This window comes from Microcebus murinus, chromosome 17 (genome assembly GCF_040939455.1).
Source record: "Microcebus murinus isolate Inina chromosome 17, M.murinus_Inina_mat1.0, whole genome shotgun sequence".
Taxonomy (NCBI): domain Eukaryota; kingdom Metazoa; phylum Chordata; class Mammalia; order Primates; family Cheirogaleidae; genus Microcebus; species Microcebus murinus.
Genome location: NC_134120.1, coordinates 28191046 through 28210816, shown reverse-complemented (window position 1 = coordinate 28210816; position 19771 = coordinate 28191046). Strand labels below are relative to the sequence as shown.

Below are 19771 nucleotides of genomic sequence, written 5' to 3'. Positions count from 1 at the left end.
TATAATGTTAATCTTGTACTCAATGTGTACTGTCATAGATTTCACTTATTCAAAATATATTTTCAGCATTTTCTACAAATATTGTTCTAGAGCACAATATGAACAAAACTGACATCATCACCGCCCTCATATATTTATAACCTAAAGGAAGAGTACCTAAAATAATAAAAGGTGATAAATGCTGAAGCACAGTTTTATTAATTCAAGGTGTTCCCATCAACTCTTGGAAAATAGCCAGCAATTCTGAGAGACAGACATGTACGTAATAAAGATGAGGCAAAGGTATCAACAGCTGGGGTTTAAACATGCCTAATGCTCATTGACATCAAATTCTTTTTTTTATACCCCTGTCTATTCTATTGAGGGGGAGAGAGAGAAAAAAAATTACAGTGAAAAACAAATGAAACTTTGATTGTTCTGAAATCCTCCAAGCTACTGTACAATGTAGCTTGCAACAAGAATCTGACAGTTTTGCCACAATACATTTCCAAACTTAACTTCCAACCACTCACGGCTATTTGTCCTCTGTTCCGCGGACATTGGATTGTTTTATGTTCTCTTAATAAGCCAAAGGACAGAATGCTTTCATGCCACTGTTTTGCTAGGAATGCCTTCTTCCACTTCACTATCATGCAGAATGCAGCTCATTAGCTTTAAGGACCAGCCCAAGTATTATCTCATTTGTGAGAGTTTCACTTATCTACCTTTTCTGAATAATTAATATATCTTTTTTTCATAATTAAAAATCAATTTATCACATCTCTATCAGAACACTTTGCTCCTAAAGAAAGATGCCTATAAATTCTTCTTGCCTTTACTCTCTTTTTAGCTTTGGCTCTTCTGTTTTGAAACATGACCCTCTTGCTTTCTCCCTGCTCAAGGGTATAATGCTCTGTTTGCTCCACAAGCCAGGCCACAGTAGACTGGACTAACTCTAGGCATCTAATATTAGATACTGAGTTGAATTGATTTTCTGGAAGTAGGTGTTGGATTTTTTTAAAAGCTCCCTTGGTGATTCTACTTTGCAGTTAGGGATACAAATCACTGAACTAGAGAAGTAAAGCCATACACTGCATTGAGTCAATAATATTCTTGTCTGAAGAATTAAACAAAGAGATATAGAAATTAAGTTACTAGGTACTAACTACTAAGCATAAAGGTCAAGTGAAGCCATATTGGGCTCCCAATTTTGCCAAATGCATGTGCTAAAGCTTAGAAAGCTGCTCTGCTAGTCTATTATGGTATCTGCAATTAACTCCTCTTCTTTCTTTTTTGGGTAAACAATTACATATATCCTATAATAAAACAGGCAAGGTTATAGAACTTTTATAAGGGAATATAGACTGAAAGTGTTTGATTATTGCAAATCGGGTTACTGTAAGGCATTTTTTTTTAACAGACCTGATTTGAGGTCTAGTTTGACCATGCATTAACTCTAGCTTTCCTCAATGAGAACTATAGATGCAAAGGCTTTACATAACTAAAGAAGAAAATAAATGTCTATCTCAATTTCTTTCCCTATCCTTTTCCCAAGTCTCAAGGAAATGTGAATTTACAAGTTCCTTAGAAGGCAATTTTACTATTATTACTAATTTCTGGAGGTTCTTCACTTTTAACTTACATCTCTTTATATGTCTTTTGGGCTAATCTCTGCTTATGCTATGATTTTTCTATAATCATTAAGCAATAATAAAAAATATTCTTCACTATTTTGATTAGCTCATATTAATCTGATATTCCAAATTCAGGTTCACATTTTTAAAAAATGCTGACATGTCTAACTATATAGGTTGTGTATAGTACAACCTTAGAGGGTCACATTTCCTTAAAATCCACTGTGAAGGAAACTACTCAGAGGTGTGAAAAGTAAAGGCCCTGACTATGAGGAAAGGGGAGAATAAGTGACATATTCATATATAAATGTGGATGGCCCATATGCTTACAGCTAGAAGAAGTATTAGGATAGTCATGGGGCAGGAGAGGGAGTTTCTACTGGAGAAATGGAATAAAACAGTACAACATGGAAAGTTAAGGGGAAGTTCCAAAAACAGAGATGGCCCAGATAATTATATAGTGATCTGAGGGTAGAAATTGAATGGGAAACAGTACCTGACCCATAAGAGCACTGAGGATTTTATCAGGATAGTTGAATGTTTCAATTTCACTTCTATCAAACTCTAGAGAGAAGTTAAGATTTTCAAAAGATAGAAAAGACAATGTATCCAGAAAGAAGGTGATAAAAAGAGGCATGTGTAATACCGAAGAATGGCAAGGAGAGCAGACTTCTTTAACTTCTTATTTCCTCGTTTAATAGGAGAATTGTATTGAGAATCAAAAGATAAAACTAACATTTGTAAAGAGAGAAGGAAATCCCAAGGTGTGTGATTATATTTTAAGGGAATATGTAGCTGCTCCAACGGAGTAAAAAATCTCTCTTTTTTTTTTTTTCAGATTAATGGCATTTTGGGACCCTAAGAAAACGTATGAGTGGCATTTGGAATCATCACTGCAGGGAAATGAGCTTCAGATGGGTGTCTGATTTGCAATCTCAGTTGACAAAATGAAGAAGTATAGCCTGGGAGCAAAGATGATGGGAGGGATTAGAAAAATGTCTGAATTACTCTGTTCACAATAGTAAATGGCAGATTGTTGTCAGGATGTAAAAAGTTTTCTAGTAGTTTGCTATGAACACTGCCATTTGCCACAATGTGTTCTCCATTTTTTATTAATAAATTTAATGCAGGTACAGAATAATACATGTTCATATGGGAAGACAGTTGAAAATTGAGAAAGATAATGAATGGTTTAAGTGCTATAACTGGTATACAAAACAAATCCTTGACAGAGCTAAACAAAGAACTGTTTTTTAATAGCACAGCACTCAACGAGTCTGATACAATTTTCTGAGAGCATCTTCTTTTTTCTTACCTAATTCCTATGGACAGGATGAAGAGATTTGAATTCAAAATAGCCGTTACGATAAAATATTTTAGGAGTTTTCTATTGATAAGAATCCCAATATTAGTCAAAGAAGTAAAATATTCACAAAAGCCAGACAAACTCTGTTGGGCTACCAGGGGTTACATGGGGAAAGTAGGACTATCTGTCTTTATTTAGAACAACATTCTCTACTGATCAGGCTGTAGGTGCAATATTGTATTCATTGCAATGTGATACCACTCTGAGTGATATGTTGATAGACTGTGATATACACGGGGATACACAGGGTTGTATCTGGACTTGAGGCCTTGCTAAAGAAGTTATGATTAAGAAATGGAGGTTTTTCAGCCCAGAGAGAGGAAAGCCATGTAGTGGATGCTTTCTTCAAAAATTTTAAGGGCTTCCATGTAGACAGAAAGTAGACATTTGTGTGTGTGTGTGTGTGTGTGTGTGTGGCTCTAAGGGAGAAAAAGAAACCCAAACAAGTAATTAAAGTGTTTGGTGAAGTTTCAAGGAAAAATGCATTAGCTTAATATAGGAAGAAAAAAACATACAGGCAATGGACTGCCAAAAGATAGGATGTATTTTCTTGAAAGAAAACAAATGCAGACAAACATGGATTGCAGCCAGAAGAGATGTGGTAAAGATGTTCAAACATAAGATGGGTTCAAATTTTAGGCTGAATATCTGTTAAGATTTTTTTTCCCATCTTAATATGGAGGAATTATAGAAACAGAGACAGGAAAGATAATTATAAGGATATTTGAGACTAGAAGTTGAATGAGAAACAGTACTTCTCTTATAAGTGCATTTGGAATTTTATCTGGAGACTTAAAGTTGTAATTTCACTTATTTTAATAAAGGGAACTTTAATTTCCTCATTTCTTTTTATGTTACATGCTTTAATTGTATGCCTTTTTAAAAAGAAAACCTCTAATCAAAGGGCCTTTCATTAGTTATACGATTGAATATTTTTAAATTATTCTATTTTTAGTCTGACACAATAAAGAAAATAAAGAATGCCCCCTTTCCCTGCTGGTTGAAATTTTAGAACTTTCAAGAAGCAGAAACAATTCAAAGAGTACTCCTCTGTATCAAAGATACTTAAAAAGAATCACATATTAGTGACATAATTATCACCTTTTGCCTGAAGATGGACCTCTTTAAGGGGGCAGATGACAGAGGGAACTTTCTGCCTGCAGCCCCCAGGTGAGCTCTTGCAGGGACAGGTGCATCACTGAGCCAGTGGAGGAGGGAATATTCTACGCCATTTAATTCTTTACTTGGAGTAGAAATTATGAGCCATCATAACATCTGGAGCAAGCAGGATAATGCTGCCTGCCCCCTGAAAGATGCAAAAGTCTTCCAAAACTATGAATATATTGTGTTACACTGCTAGGAGGAGTTGATGTTGCATGTGAATTTCGTGTTGCTAATTAGTTTACCTCAGAACAGAGATGGATTTGGCATTATCTAGGTGTGCCCAGTGTAATCCAATGTCCTTTAAAGAGGAAGAGGGAGGCAAAGGGGAGAATCAAAGAGAGATATGACTCAGGAAGGAAGGCTAGAAAGATGCCGCGTTGCTGGCTTTGAAGATGGCAGTAGGGGAGGAAGATACAATGCAGGCAGCCTCTAGGAGCTGGAAATCTCAGGGAAACAGATTTTCTCCTAGAGCCTTCAGAAAGGAATGCAGGCCTGCTGATACCTTGATTTTAGCCCAGTGGAACCTTGTCAGAATGCTGACCTTCAGAACTGCATGAAGATTAAATCTGTGTTGTTTTAAGTCACTATGTTTATGGTCATGTATTCTGGCAGTAACAGAAAACTATACAACATCCCATCAGAACTTTCTTTTGCCGTATTTAGGATGCAAATATACATATTTAAAAAAATCAAACAAGTAGAATTCTCTTTCAGGCAATTTTAAATGAGAGTTTCCCAATGGTATTTTTCTACTCTTGTTGGTATATGTGTAACGTGTTTTTTTGAGTGAAAACACAAAGACCTTTACCTTTCTTAAGAACGATAATCAGTGTTGATGTGTATTAACCTTTTGGGGAAAAAATTGCTTATATTAAAGATGAGTGTCATGAAGTTTTTTGTTTCCTAGCAAAAATTCACTGTATAAAAATGAATTTCTTCAGTGCTAATGACATCTATTTGACTTCCATTAAATTGACCCTGGTGCTAGTGTCTGTAATAATTAGAAAAAAAGGGAGATACAATTCTTCAATGGCCTATTCTGGTCAACCTGCCAGCAAATTGATGACTTGAAATTAAAACCATTGTCCTTCTGATGCCAGAACTCTGTTCTTCTCCACTATATCATTCCTACTGTTTTTTCTTCAGTCATACACACACACACACACACATTGATGTTCCTCTTCTGGATCTACCCAGATTTTGAAGAGTGGTCATGGTCTAGAATTTCCAACTTTGAAATGAGAAAATATCTCAGTTCCCCTTTCCCCAAATATATTCAATATGACCTCCTTCTGAGGCAGCAGATTCTTCCCTTCTCTGCCTCTGTGAGTGTGTGTGTGCACGTGCTCCATTCACCAGATCAGGAGAAAGATCTGGGTATGCTCAGTATTTCCCCCCAGGGTGGTTCTTTCAACTGCCAAGGGCAGTGCCCATGTCATTTAATTATCAGTAGAGGTGACTATTTTGGTTAGTCTTGAGACCTTTTCTGCTTGAAACACTACATACATATGAAAGGGGCTTTCATTTCATGCCACTGTTTATAAATCTGCCTTTGAGGCTGGGGGCTTCTAATGAATAAGGTTTATAATAAAAATGTTCAATTATTGGAGAGTTTTCAGTTCCTGTACCCTAGGCCTGGGTCAACATGCCTGTTGCAGACAGACACACTGTCAGCCGCTCAGCTTTCCCTGCTCTGCTTAGAATGAGTTTAGCTCATTCAGAACTGTTGTTACAGATGTTTGATGCAAACATGATCCATAATCCTCAGCTTGTAATATGTTAGGGTATTTCTAGTTATCTCAAAGGGGGCTAAAAACATTTTAAAAAATAATTTTCAAAACTTTTTTTTTTTAGTTACCATGAGACACATGGCAGGACTTCCCTGTAGCAAATTTAATCCACTGGGAGACCTCAAATGCCTCCAATGTGCTCTGTGCTTTCTGGGAAGTACAATTAGTCCATTGTGTTCACTCTGTACTTTTCTCGTATACTGATCTTTCCTCTAGAATGCATGAATGACCTTGAACCCCACTGCTTCATGCATCCTCCAGGATTCAGGTTAACAAGTTCCTCCTCGTTAAAACAAGACCATTCACTAGACTGAAGTAATAATTTCCCTCTCACTGATTGACTTTTTAAAAAATATTTTTTTCATTTTATGCTTTTATTTTTATTTTTAAATTTTATTTATATATTTATTTATTTTAGAGATGTAGTCTCACTAAGTTTCCCAGACTGTTCTTCAACTGCTGAACTCAAGGGATCCTTCCACCTCAGCCTCTGGAATAGCTGGGACTATAGGCATGAGCCACTGCACTTGGCTATGCTTTTTATTACAATTATTCATGTTAGTTATTATCTCCCTGTTAGATTGTTAGATCTGCAGGATCAGTGACAAAGCTTTGCTCATGTTTGAATATCTCCATGATACTGAGCATTGTCTGGATGACAGAAAGTGAACCAAACTACCAAAGAGAGGAATCAAGATGAGGAAAAACAATTGTGCCAGAACCTGGAACCATTTTTTTTTTTTTTTTTTGAGACAGAGTCTCGCTTTGTTGCCTAGGCTAGAGTGAGTGCCATGACGTCAGCCTAGCTCACAGCAACCTCAAACTCCTGGGCTCAAGCGATCCTTCTGTCTCAGCCTCCCAAGTAGCTGGGACTACAGGCATGAGCCACCATGCCCGGCTAATTTTTTCTATATATATTAGTTGGCCAATTAGTTTCTTTCTATTTATAGTAGAGACAGGGTCTCGCTCTTGCTCAGGCTGGTTTCGAACTCCCGACCTCGAGCAATCCACCCGCCTCGGCCTCCCAGAGAGCTAGGATTACAGGCGTGAGCCACTGCGCCCGGCCTGGAACCATTTTTGTGTGAAATTCTAAAATGTTTTAGCTATGCGCTCTTTAAACAAATCATTGCAGTACTCTGAGACTCAGCTTCCTTATATAGTGATTTCTGCTCTAACACTAGTTTTAGAAATGCAAATCTGTTCCAAAGTGATTGATATATTAGGGGACAATTTGAATATAAGTAAATTTCGTGTACTTTTGGCATAATTTTGTCCTTGAGAAACACTACATGAAGTCAGAAAACTGCACCTAGATGAACTGAGCTGAGCAGGAATAGAATACACAGACACATTTACACATATGCCTCAGACATCTATCTACCAGCTACCATATATTATGAGCCTTGCCCATCTGGCATCAAAGTTTTCTGTCTAATTTCCTTGCAGTTGTAGAAATGAGGCCCATATTTTGTTGCTGGCTGTTGGCTGAGGGGCCCACTCTCAGCTTCAAAAAGGTCACCATCAGAGCCTAGCCGTGTTGTCCTTTCACAACACGGCAGTTTACCTCTTCAAAGGCAAAACACAAATCTCTGTCTTTCTTAATCTCTGACTTTTAGATCCTCTATTTAAAGGTTCAGTTGATAAAATTAGTCCCATTCAAGTTCAGGATAATCTCTCTTTTGGTCAACATAAAGTCAACACTGTGGTCACATATTCAAGAGTCACTTCCTTCTTCCGCAGCCCTCAGAAAGGTTTCTATCAACACCCATCTTCCCACCACAATTCACTTATGGTTAGGGACTTTAATCACATCTGGAAAATTTATTTACCGTTTCTATGTAATGTTACATTTTGTTGGAGTGACATCATATTATCTTTCCAATATTTTATTGATTAGAAGCAAGTTAGAGGTTCCACCCACATTCAAGAGGAGGTTATTATACAAGGACTTGAGTCATTGCATATCATCTTAGAATTCTGCCTATCATAAGAGAAGCTCAATTATGTCAGAGTAGCAATGAGATAATACCTATCATCCCCCTTAGACTCTCTTGCTGGTAGGGATTTAAATATGACTCACTTATGGCAATTTCCTAGATAAGGCCAGAAAAGCATTTAAAGAAGGAAGAGTTGTACTGCATTTCTGTTTTGTGATTTGTTGTTCACCTTTCTTTTTTCTGTCTGAAACATAGATGTGATGTCTGGATTTTCTGGATCCAACTTTTATCCATAATGATGATAACCAAAGAGAAAAGTGGAGTAGAATTCATAAGAATATTGGACCCAAGTGCCTCTTTTAGCTGTCACATAATTTGGAAATGTTCTTTAAATGAGTTAAAATGCATTACGAACATAATGTAAGATATTATATATCATAGATCAGAATTAGGAGAACTCAGAAGTTCTCTTCTTTGGAGAACTTTCATAGGAAAGAACAAATCATGTCAGAAATAAAGGCTTAAGAAGAAAGAACATATGAGTGAATAAATATAATGTGTGTTGCCTCAAGGGCTGTGAAAGATAAAACATAGAAAACATTGAAAAAGTAAAAGAAATATTAAAAATGAAAAGATTCAAAAGAATTACAAATATATGACAGGGAATGAAGTTCCAAAATAATAATAGTAGTTTCCAAAGAAGGAGAGCAAAGCTAGACAAGAGAACAAATATTACAAGCTATAATTCAACATAACTTCCTAGAATTAAAAAGAAAAGGATTTGAAATTATATATTAAAAAGATATATTGTATATCTGAGAAAATCCTCATATAAAGATATATTGTATATCTGAGAAAAGATATATTGTATATCTGAGAAAATCCTCATTCCTTAACCCAGAATCCTCATCACAAATGCAATGCTTCCTAATATCATTGGGCTTTATACAAAAAAATGAAACTTCATGGGACATCCAGGGAAAAAGAAGAAATAATACATAATAGAAAGAAAATTAAATTATCATCATACTTTTCATTAGAAGAAAACAGAGTAATGTATTTAAAGTATTCAAGGAAAAATGTGAACCAAGGATTTTATGTGATGCAGATTAACTTTGAAGTGTAAAGACAATTTATTATCAACATGCAAAACCTTACTATGTTGTTTTGATAAAACTTTCTGAAGAAAATACTGAAGAAGGAACTTCAGATGATCAAAGTAACTGGAGAGACATAAATCTAAATGGTGATAAACATTAAATCCATCTTTATAGATAGAATTAAGACTATGTGAAGGAAAGCATGTAATGACAATATGCTCTAACAAGAGATATACTACAACTATTTAAAAATGTGAAAAGAATGTGGCCAGCATATGCAAATTTTTATTTTTTGACATTCAGCATATTTCCCAGCTCCGTCCACTGAAAAAATCTAGAAACAATGACAAGTCAGTTCAATGACCATGCCTAGCACACAGATTGTGGACTTAAATCACGATTTTGCATTGAGACAAACCAGATATGTTTACAAAAATAGCTGTACTCAGTTTTGTGGTGGGGAACAAGCAAGATGGGCCGAGAACATATTGTCAAATCAAATCGTATAAGAAGAAAACTATCCATTACTACTGGGATTGTGCTCAAAAGACTTAGGAGTAAACTTGAAAAGACTGACAATGGCAAAAGATGAGGCAATGGGAACATCATTAAGGACAATGACTGCAATTAAATAAAACCCATCAAGTATGTTAAAATATATAAATTCATAATGATTTCAAAATCTAATTGATAATCTTTGGAGAATACTAGAAAATCAATTCATTATTTTGAAAAAATTGGTAAATAATGGGAAAGACTCAAGCAATTATCTTGCCATTTTTTTTGACAAACCAAAACACTTAGTGACCAAATAACATTAGGCACATCATTTCACTTTATAAAAACATTCCAAAAAATAAGTAAATTAGAAAAGCTAGAGTTAAGATATTATTTTAAAACCCTTAATGAATTGAGAAACTAAGCATTGATTATCAGTGGCTGTTTAACAACACAAAAGGAAAAAAAACGGATATTATATGTTTTGAATCAAGGATGTAACACCACATATGAAGTTGTCTTCCCACAAAATATCAAATCTGAATCTGATTAAACCCTTAGTTCTGGCTACAAATCTGTAGGAAACCCTTTGAGTTCAGACAAATGCATTAAAGTACACAATAGATAACACTAGAAGACAATTACATGTTATTAAAAAAGTTAATAAAAAGTGATAGAGGATAAATGTGTATATTATATAGGTTATTTTACATCTATTTATAGATATGTAAGTATACATATATGTATATATACACATGTACATATGTGTAGATTATACGTACACACACATAGATAGGGAAAGGGTGAAGAAAGAAGGATAAACTGTAGTGGGAAGGGTGACAAAATTATAAAGAAAATTAGAAAGTGATTTCTTAACAGCTAAAATAAAGGATACTTATAGTGAAGGGGGCAAAAAGAGAGCTTTTGGGATGACTGGCAAGTTTCTACCTTATTGCATGAATGATGGTTCAAGGATGCTTTTCCTTATAATAATTCATTAAGCTGTAAAGTATTTAATGTTATCTTCAATAACCAGCTCCAAAAACTTTTAAAAAGAGCTATAGTAGATTATTCCATTTATCCAGCCCAATTTATTGCATTATGAAATATACCTTATACCATTCAATATCAAACCTCTGAGCACATCTTATATTTCCATGAGCTGTGAGAAACAAGAGTGAGATAGCTTTGTATAAATCTTTCTGTCCTAGGAAAAACTATTTTTTAAAAGAGTCATAATAACACCTTGGTAAATAAGACAATTTACTCTATTTAAACAAACTATCAATTTAATTTTTATTGTAACAAGTACATAAAGGACTCAGACAATTTTATTTTCTAGTTATAGTCCTTGTAGAGTTCAATTTCCTAATTAGTTAAAAATATAAAGATTTATGCTTGTCTTGTTAAAATTATGCTGGAGATCAAATAAGATGTTCAAGGGAAAACATGAAAAAACAACTCAAAGCATCATATTATCAATAGGAAATGTGGCAAACTCCCATTACTTCAAATAGTAAAATTCTTAAATATTTTGTTTTTACTGCAAAATATACATTATAAACCAATCAATAGGAATGCCAATAAAAAGTCTGAAACTTATCTAAAAATAACCTAAGGTATTTCAATTCTCCATGTCTAAACTAGAATAAAATATAGTTAAATATACATAAGCCAATCATAAACACTTTAAAAAAATTTTAAAAACATAATGTTGTTTGTAAAGAAAGAAAATTATTCAAGAAAGTGTCAGCTACATTTTTCAGACAGTGGGGCTGACGAGCAATGGATGGAACATTTAAGACAAAATGACCTGACTAGAATTTGTCCTTAGACAAAGCTTTTCTTGTGCATTCTCATGCCCTCTTTTGCAGGGCCAGAAAGAAGCAGACTTCCTTAAAGAGTTAAAATGCTTCCACTTTCAGTACAAATGGAGCAGAAAAAGAGAAGTGTCAAGCAACAGAAAGTTGGTCATTGGTGAAGCTCAGAGAAATTAGGCAGCTGGAATATTTTCACAACACATCCCCTCTTCTTCATGGAAAAGCCTGAATATTCCCATGGTCTTATTAAAGACAATTTCAGAAATGCTTTTCTGCATCATTGGATACCATTTTTAACCAAACTAAATCTTATGAAAATGTATGTTTAATTCTAAAACATGTTCCACCTACCATCGTATTCCAATTAAAGCGTGACATTGACACATCCCAGGCCCCCGCCTGATGGAGTGTTGAGAATGCACATAATCTCACATGCTGGTATCTCTCCAAAGCAGGAAGCCTCTTTTACTTCTAATTTGCATAATGCATTCATTTTCAAATTAGTCACGTGATTAATGAACATCTTGGAGGGTGTCCAGTTTTATCCACTCTGTCATGTTTCCTTTATTCCCACCACCAGACTCAATTAACTCTCCCAGCTATTGCCAAATGGTTGCACACAGCATAAATTATGCTAGTTCATTTGTTCCAGAAAACAATCACATCCACTGCAATTTAGAAATTGTTTTCCATTGGTGAGGATAATTAATTGTTAAAATGTGTATCAGCAAGTATTTCCCTTTACTACATACACCAAACCTTCCAAATATTCAATATTCAATATTTATCACATTCCAAACTTGTACTCCAAGATCTTCATTTCTAGTCCTCAAATAAAACACCAGGAGTTTGTATCTTATAATGAGCTGTTGTTGTTGAACTTGAATAAGGTTGCAGTGCTCTAATAGAAGGGATTTAAGGTAAAAATGGCTTTATAATAAGGAAACTGAAGACATACGTTATTGTTTTCTCACCATCATACTTTATTTCTCCTCACAGTTCAATTGAACTCTGCAAATTTTTATTCTTTGAACATCTAGTCATAATATGAAAATTAAGCTCTGTTTTTCTGCCTTTCACATCATCTCAATTTAATTGACAATTTTTCCAACTTATGAATAATCCAAAAAGAAACTATTATATTTCCTCTGCAACAATTTTGTTCAGGTTTGAGTCATTAATAATAATTACATACTTTTGAAAATCAAATACAATACTTTCTTTTAAAACTGGTTACACTATCAATGGAAGTCTCAGACAGTACTTCTGTTTCACAAAGAAAGAATAGTCATTGAACATCTTCGGTTTAAAATTATTTGTGGGTATGCTACTGGTTTAATTGAAGAATTTTAGATTTATAATTTGAAAATGTACTTGCAAGTACACATACTGGCACTCTAGGCAATGATACATTTTTACAAGAATAAAATAGAAGAAAAAAATTGCAGAAAGGTAATTGTGCTGTGGTTGTAAAGTTTCTACATACTTGACATTACATAATTTATTAAGAAATGTGGGAGAACAATTGCTCTTCTTACAATAGCTGTTACCAAAATACAATTCTGAGTGCTGAAGACACCAGCCTGACATAGACATAAAAGGTCCCTGTTCCTGTGATATATAATAACACCATAAATGCATGTTTAAGAAAAACACCAGATATTGATAAATGCCATACAGAAAATTGTATGAAGGTGATATAATAGAGTGAAAGATTTGAAAGATAAGGCATTTACAATAATATCTGGATGAAAAAAAGGAGTCAGCTATGTGAAGGAGTTGGAAGAAGCCTCTGGGCAGATGTAAGAACTAATGACAAAGGCACTAGAATTGGAAACAAGTGTGGTGGTGTGTTCAAGGAATCCCATAAAGGTGAAGGTGGCTAGAGAATAATTGGCAACAGGGAGAGTGGGACAGAATGAGATCAAAGAGCTAGGCAGGGGCGGCATTATGCAACAAAAATTGACAGCCAGTGGTATTACTCCAAGTGCAATACCAAGCAGGGGACAGAGATGTCTTTCTGGCTGCTATATGGAAAACAAACCAGAGTGGGACAAGAGAAAGAAATGGGGAGGAGGTAATTTCTAGCATAGATTGAATAGTCTACTCCAACCTCTTATTTTATTGTCTCTTAAAAGATCTTATATCAAGGAGGACTTTAGTGGAGAGGAATAACAGAGTAATTAAAATCAACCAAATAGGAGTTTTGATCCTGAAAATAAAATGTTTCTAGACTTAATTGAAGAAATCTATATTGTACTCCATTTATATGAATTTGAATATTTTATGTATGTTCATTGCCCCCTCCACTCCCATAAACAGTCTTCTCCCTCTAGAGTTAGTTCAGCTTTAATTCCAGTTTTATGTGTTCCTAGTGCTTTTTGAGACATCTTGAACTGGTGGGGATCATTTTTGCTTTCTGAAATTCCAGAGCAATTATTATAAAGACCATTTCCTTGCAATATTGAATAAAGCAATAATAATTTCTTATACCTCTTAAAGATATTTTTATGTTTTAAATGGAGAGCTTCAGTATTTTGGTATTAAATTAAAAGACTGTATAAATTACAGATGGTTAGATATTTATGGTCAGAATAGCTTTTTGGTGTTCCTGGAATTAGTACAGTAGGGAACTATTTTTCCAATGTCTGGGTTCAACTGAGTCCATAACCCAAGGTCAGCATTACGAAGAGTTCAGCTGAGAGCAATATAATTGTGAAGGGGATTAATATTAAAATTCAAGGTTCTTTAGTGCTCATCTCATTTCTTTGTTTTAGATAGTGTGACCTAGGATATAAATTACTGTGTACTGAGCATTATTGTGCAAAGGTCAAAACTATTTGTTTTAAATTTACTGGATTTCAAAGCACTGGAAAAGTACCTTATTGCCTTCAGCTACTGCTTTTCTTTTCTTCTTTGCTTCTATAAATCAAAACTATAGTGCTTTTCAAATGGGAGAAGTAATTTCTATATGTGAACTTTTCAGTGCTGCATTCTAACTTGAATTGATATACAATAGAGCTGTCTTGTTTAAAACATAGCAGAGATCATTTATTCTGAGAGATTTGTATATTATACTTCTGAGGATCTAAGGGAAAATCGTAAATTTTCATAATTCAGTTAGATTTATGGAAATACAAATAGTAGCATTCATATGCCTACCATTTCTGGCATTTTGAGTGCTGTCTATACTCATTTTATTGGTTTTACTTTTTATATTCTATCTTCTAAGGAGAATGTACTTAACTATATGCAATACATGTTAGTTTATCTATAAATAAATGTTATCCTGTATTTGTATGATATGATTATAGAGATTAAAGTAATTTTTAAATAAAAATTTATCAAAAGTGTATGAAGTCTGTCACATACATTATCTGAGTCAGTCCTTATCAGAATTTCCACATCTTGATAAGACAGACAATGTTAGGTACATGCTTTAATTGAAGGAACTCTGGTCCCAAAAAGTTAAATAACCTGCTAAAAACATATAATTCTGTAAAATACTCAATAATATAGAAAGACTGCACATTTATTACAATATTATTGATTTCATAAACATTTGAGTTCTTTTTTTATCATATAAACTCCAATGTCAATTTATAGTAAGCCACAGAAGGGGAATAAAATCATTAGCATATATTATTTTGCATTTCAGAAGCTTGCCTCTAATCACTTAATTTATTTTCTTCTTCCAAAAATAAAATCCTCTCCCTAAGATTGAACATTTCCTGTGTGTATAATGTACAATCGAGTCATATTTTGAAAGTCTGTGACATCACTGAAATGAGTAACTATTCAATGCAATGACTTCAAAGGAACAATCTCATTTTAATACCTAATTCTGTTACTTTTGTTTACAAATTGTTATACTATTTTATGATCAACGAGAGTGGTTTCTTTGTGTTCTTAAAAGCAAATTAAACATATTGCTAGCTAGCTAGTGTGCAAGTGTGGGCTGAATATAAATATGTATCAATCATTTTCACTGTCCTGGTGATATTTAGTGATATTGTAGTATCTGGGGAGTAGGACTGAGAATTACTGCTCTTGCAGTTTCTGATTCCCAGCAGGAGAAATATTGAACTTTCATTATCCACTGACAAAATATATTGCTCCCAGTCTTTACAGATGAGCTCAGGAAAGCACAGTACAACTCCAACAGAAAAACATGTTATCATTTAGGGCTAAGACAGCAGGGGTATTTTTGTTACACTGCCAGATTTTTTGAAACATTCCAGTATCCTAAATATTTTGTTACGCATTATATGGTCCCCAAATATTAGGCTTTTATGACTTGTCTTTTCGTTTTGAAACTCTTACTTTTGGTACTATCAAAGTGACCATCTGTATGCTCTATTATCCCACTGAAATTTTTTGTATATAATGCTATGACCTTGGATACTAGACAAATAAACATATTAAAGTTATATGTGGATAAAGAAAAAGGTAAACTGACAAGGGGCCTGACATCCTCCTCTGGGAATGGCTTTTATAAACTGGGTCTTTTTAGTTTCTTCATGGTTCACCATCTTTAGGTTGGGTATGTAAAATATTGCCATTATTGAGTCCTCAAAGTTCTCTTAAGTTGTAAAAATATACTATCTAAATCTATTTACTAAGGAAAAATTGAGTTATTCAAGGTTCCACTATGGTGCACAGCACTGGAACTTCAAAGGAAAAGATCATGAAGCCAGTAATCACATTCATAAAGACACAGTTACAATCCAAGGAAAGCAGAGTGTCAGGGAACTTTTCCTTGAAGAGATAATATTTGGGCTGATTTCTGAAGCAAAGGATTTAACTAAGCAAAGCACAAAGAATTGAGGTAGAACTATGTGGGAAGCAAGGCATAAGAAGGTTCTTTAGACCTATAGATCACTTTGTGAAGGAGCACTACAAAAGGAGAGGCATTGTGATTTAGTACGAAAAGAAAGACTATTGCTTAAGTGCAAAGAAAGAAGAGGAGAGAATGGTGCTTAAGAGGCTTAAAAGGTTGATAGAGTAACCCAAGTACAGCTTCAGAGGACATATTGTTTTTTTTTTTTATACTAAAGTCCAAGGAAAGTCATTGAAAAATTTTAAGCTGAAAGTAGGGTGTATATGTGTGTATTTTTGTTCTGTGACTATGTATGTAGATATGATCATATTTGAATTCTCAAAAGATCATTTTGGAGATTTTCTTTCTAAGATGGAAAGCTTTACTCCTTTCCCAAATATTAAGAATAATTAAAAATAAATACACATTTATTTATATTTTTTCCTTTTTAAATTTCAGAGTATTATGGGAGTACAAAGTTTTAGTTATATGAATAGCTTTTGTACAACTTAAGTCAAAGTTTTAGGTGTGCCTGTCACCCAGATTGTGTATGTTGTACCCATCAGGTATGATTTCATCCATTCCCTCGCTCCCCTCCCACCTGCTTGATTACTGTTGAGTTTTACTTCCATATGTGCACGAGTGCTGATCTATTAGTTCCAATTTAATGGTGAGTATATGTGGTGTTTGTTTTTCCATTCTTGTGATACTTAACTTAGGAGAATGCTCTTCAGTTCCATCTAGGTTGTTACAAAAGGTATTAATTCATTTTTTATGGCTGAGTAGTACTCTATGGTGTTCATACACCACATTTTATTAATCCACTCATGAATTGATGGGCACTTGGGTCAATTCCACAGCTTTGCAATTGTGCTGCAATAATCATGTACGTGAAAATGTCTTTTAGATAAAATGGCTTTTTTACTTATGAGTAAATACCCAATAGTGGGATTGCTAGATCAAATGGTGGTTCTACTTTTAGTTCTTTGAGGAATCTCCATACTGTTTTCCATAGAGGTTGTACTAGTTTGCAGTCCCACCAGCAGTGTATCAGTGTTCCTTTCTCTTTGCATTCACACCAGCATCTGTTGTTTGGGACTTTTTGATAAAAGCTATTCTAACAGGAGGAAGGTGATTCAATTTGATTATTCACATGACTCTGACTAATCAAATATTTCTCTCCATGGCCTCATTTCATGCTGAGTAAATACATATTGATAGCGCCACCTTTGATGTGAAATGTCAAAATATTGTTCTCTTTATTCACCAGGAACCATGCCAACATTACATTAAAATTACATTAGTTAAATTAAAAAGCCTTAAGCAGAATCAGCCGTGGCTGATAGCAAAGGTCTCTGCTGAAGAAGCCATAACTTAGGAGGCAATTGTTAAAAGCTCTGACTTTGGGGTCAAACGAATGTGGATTTGGAGCCTAGTTTTACCAGTTTCTAAACGTATGACATAGGTAAATGGATCTAAATTACACTAAGTGATTGAAAAATCCACTGACAGATATATTATGGTTATAAATGTATCCCTAAGTAGAATACTTTATACTTTACATTTAAAAAATAATAATTACATGAACTGGGATAGGTAAATGTACATTTTGTTAGCTCTTTTCAGGTATGCTTAAATTAGCTTTCATATCGCAAGTTGCTTTCATCAGCAATCAGCCAATTTGTAGGTCATACCTGTATGAATACCTTTTTCTCACTCTATTTATATAATTAGCTTATTAAGAGCCAATAGAATATTAAAAAGATGTCTTTAAAATTAAACTATTGAAAAATGCAGAATATAGATATAAATCATTTGAATATAATCACTGACTAAGTAGAGGAAATTTTGAGAAGTATTTCTATTGTAGGCACACTATTTTCCTCAAGTCGTCTATGTCTACATGACATGACAGAATTGGTTCATGTCTGTTTAATTGTTTATGTTGACCGCAGGTAATTTTAATTAGTGAACATCCAAGATCATTAACTTAGAGTTTCATTGGTTGTGGTACTATCTGACAACTCTATTGAAAAAATAATAAAAATACTTTTTTATTACATTACATGGCAGTAGTAGTTAGTACATGGAATTATGGAATAATTAAAGTATGCCAGGTTTTGTGCTATGCATTTCCTATTTATTATCTCAATTAATCCTCATGGAAGACTTATGTGATAGAGTTGTTATTTTATTTTTCAGTTGAAAAAATAAAGTCCAATAAAGCAGATGTAGAAATTTGGAAATCTCCCCGGGAACACACAACTGGAAATCACATTATTTTAAAGCCAGATTTATTAGATTTCCATCTGTAAGATGGTAGGTCTACCCTTTAGTTGTGGAAGGTTTACATTATTTACAATAAATCAATGATATTATTAATTTGGGTGACTGTAAGATGATCTTGGATGTTCACTAATTAAAATTACCTGTGGTCAACATAAACAATTAAACAGACATGAACCAATTCTGTCATGTCATGTAGACATAGATGACTTTAGGAAAATAGTGTGCCTACAATAGAAATACTTCTCAAAATTTCCTCTACTTATTCAGTGATTATAATTAGTGGTGATTTAATATGAAATCAAATGATTTGTATCTATATTCTGTATTTTTTCAATAGTTTATTTTTAAAGACATCTTTTGATATTCTATTGGCTCTTAATAAGCTAATTATATAAATAATTAGAGTGAGAAAAATGTATTCATACAGGTATGACCTACAAATTGGCTGATTGCTGATGAAAGCAACTTGCGATATGAAAGCTAATTTAAGCATACCTGAAAAGAGCTAACAAAATGTACATTTACCTATCCCAGTTCATGTAATTATTATTTTTTAAATGTAAAGTATAAAGTATTCTACTTCGGGATACATTTATAACTATAACATATCTGTCAGTGGATTTTTGAATCCTTATTGCAACCTCAGGCACACACATGCACACTACAAGAGTAAAACAGTACACTGCAGTGTTATGTTTAGGCTGATGTGAACTTTCTTCCTGTTTTTTTTTTTTTTTTTTCCTCCTCCTTGAAAAGTTAGTAGGGAGGTGCCCTACCAATTTGGGCACAAGGTCAAATAGTTTTGTAAAATTTGTAAAAGTAACCACACTTGCTTCAGATCACTGTATCTTGTCATTCTAACTCCCTTTCCTCTATCCTTCCCTTACCATTTGGAGTGGTTGGGTAGCCAAAGGCATTTTTGGGATATGGGAAAGAGTCAGAGGGCATCTCAGAGGCCAATGAGCTATGACACTGATAAAGCTGGAGCTTTAGGGATGCTTACTTACAGAAGTGCCTTCCATGGCCCCAAAACTAATTCCGTATTCAAAATTTAATTTATTTTGTTTTAGAGAGGTAAGAGTATTTCTAAAAGTCATACCAAGTGAGCTAGCAAGAACTTAAGTATACATGGACATAATCGCAAATGAAATAAATAAATACGATTAAACTCAAGTTAAACATATCTCCAAATTAAGACAAAGAGAGAATTTTAAAAACAGCAAGAGAAAGATGTCTGGTCACCAGAATAGGAACCACCATCAGACTAACAGCGGGTTTCTCAGCAAAAACCTTACAGGATAGGAGAGACTTGAATAACATATTCAAGGTGCTGAAAGAAACTTTCAATCATTCTTCCAAATGAGTCATTCTTCTC

General features: G+C 34.1%; 1 protein-coding gene across 1 annotated transcript in view; it reads right to left on the bottom strand.

Annotated features, from left to right (window-relative positions):
• RIT2 (Ras like without CAAX 2) overlaps positions 1-19771 on the bottom strand; it is a 339847-nt gene that overhangs the window by 234404 nt on the left and 85672 nt on the right. The gene's annotated exons all lie outside the window — the stretch shown is intronic.